General features: G+C 34.6%; 1 long non-coding RNA gene across 1 annotated transcript; it reads right to left on the bottom strand.

Annotated features, from left to right (window-relative positions):
- Positions 1-758: 758 nt before the first annotated feature.
- On the bottom strand, positions 759-1,213 carry LOC110674575. The gene is made up of 3 exons (XR_002498998.1): positions 1,074-1,213; positions 956-1,015; positions 759-877 (listed from the first exon to the last, which is right to left on the bottom strand). It is a non-coding gene; the product is annotated as an uncharacterized LOC110674575 (long non-coding RNA).
- Positions 1,214-1,572: the final 359 nt, after the last annotated feature.

Raw genomic sequence — 1,572 nt, 5'->3', positions numbered from 1 at the left:
GCATTCAAATTTGTATGAAAAATTCTTGGACAGGATATGAAGATACGCCCTTTTGAAATGTATGGATAGAATATGGAATATGGAGGATTCTGCTCCATCTATAATTAACGGTTAGCTAGGTGCATACATAATCATTATACTTTTGCGGTTATTCTTATTTCATTCAATTTAGAAAGTTGCATAGAAAAAATATAATGAAACGCAGAATTTTCCAATTTGAGACCCCCTTTCCTCCCTCACGTTACAGCTTTTGTATGGAAAATGTATGAACCGTTACACTACCGAACCCCCTCGTTACGTAATATTTGAACGATTCCAAATTTACACGTACACATATTGTCTATACTGACCTTGAAAAAGGACCAAAATATAATGAAAATATACACATTTCAATATAGCTGAACAATGAATGTATCAAAGTTGACCGAAACACTCGAACATCACTTATCTGTACCTATATTATACGTGTTGGATTTAATCCAACGGGAATTTTCGAAATTATAATTCTCCGGAACGAAAATAAAAACTCTGGATCCGTTGTCAGGGGAGAATATAATTTTCCTATGGAATGATACACGAATTCTTACATAAGTTCTTATCTTGGTTTCAATAATTCATATTGGTTGTGTGCTACGTGGAGTGCGTTAGGTGAACCTCTGTATCCCGTTTCAGAGGGTTCAAATTTTTATGTTTGTGTTTTAGGAAAATAAGTTTTTCAGTAATTTTACTTACGTTTAGTTCCCTTTCCTGTTCAAATGTCAGTCTGATGTCGGTCAAATGTCTATTTTCCTAACCTTTCAGTCTTATGAGTCCGAATTCCGTAATTTGCGCTTTGATGTAGGCAACTTTCGAGGGTATATAGTGACCTCAGCACAATCTAGTGATTTAAGTTTTATGTTCACAACATTACAACTAGTATTTTGATATTTTAGGGAAATTAGCAAATCTGTCTTACCGTTATGGGCACTGCACTGTTAATGTTCGTTTAGATGTAGCTCGTAGTAATGTAGGTTACCTAGTTAGTAAGTATAACTTTAACATCAAATTAAGCTATTTTAAGTAGATAATCTTACCAATTCTGCATGTATATATTAGATACTAAGTTTCTCCTTTGTTTCACTAGTTTTTAGTTCAATTTTAAGTTATTTTCACTAGTGTTTAATCTGCTTTAACTAAGAATCAAGTCCACGCCTTTTAACTTGTATTGTACAATGGTTTGTTTTCCTGCCTGATCTGTCGACTCACCTGGTGACAGGGCGCGTACCTGTCACTCCTCATCCATACTACCAAGCTGTGGACTTGCTCGCAAGGTTGCGGACAATATAGAGATTACGGTTATAGACTAACGCGCTGGCCTAATGGGGTAGGCCAACAATACGTCTGTATTCTATTCCATTCTATTTAATTCTTTTCTGTTTTAATCTGTTCTATCCTATTCAATTATACTCTACCTAAATTTATTCTACTCTGATCCACCCTTCTTGTTCTTATACATATTTTTACAAATGGACACTGTATTAATTAACAACTGCGAGCAAAAGATTTGAATGATACACTTTCGATATTTGTACG

This window comes from Aedes aegypti, chromosome 1 (genome assembly GCF_002204515.2).
Source record: "Aedes aegypti strain LVP_AGWG chromosome 1, AaegL5.0 Primary Assembly, whole genome shotgun sequence".
In the NCBI taxonomy this organism is placed as follows: domain Eukaryota; kingdom Metazoa; phylum Arthropoda; class Insecta; order Diptera; family Culicidae; genus Aedes; species Aedes aegypti.
Note: the sequence above shows the minus strand (reverse complement) of the source record. Positions and strands in the feature narration are given on the sequence as shown.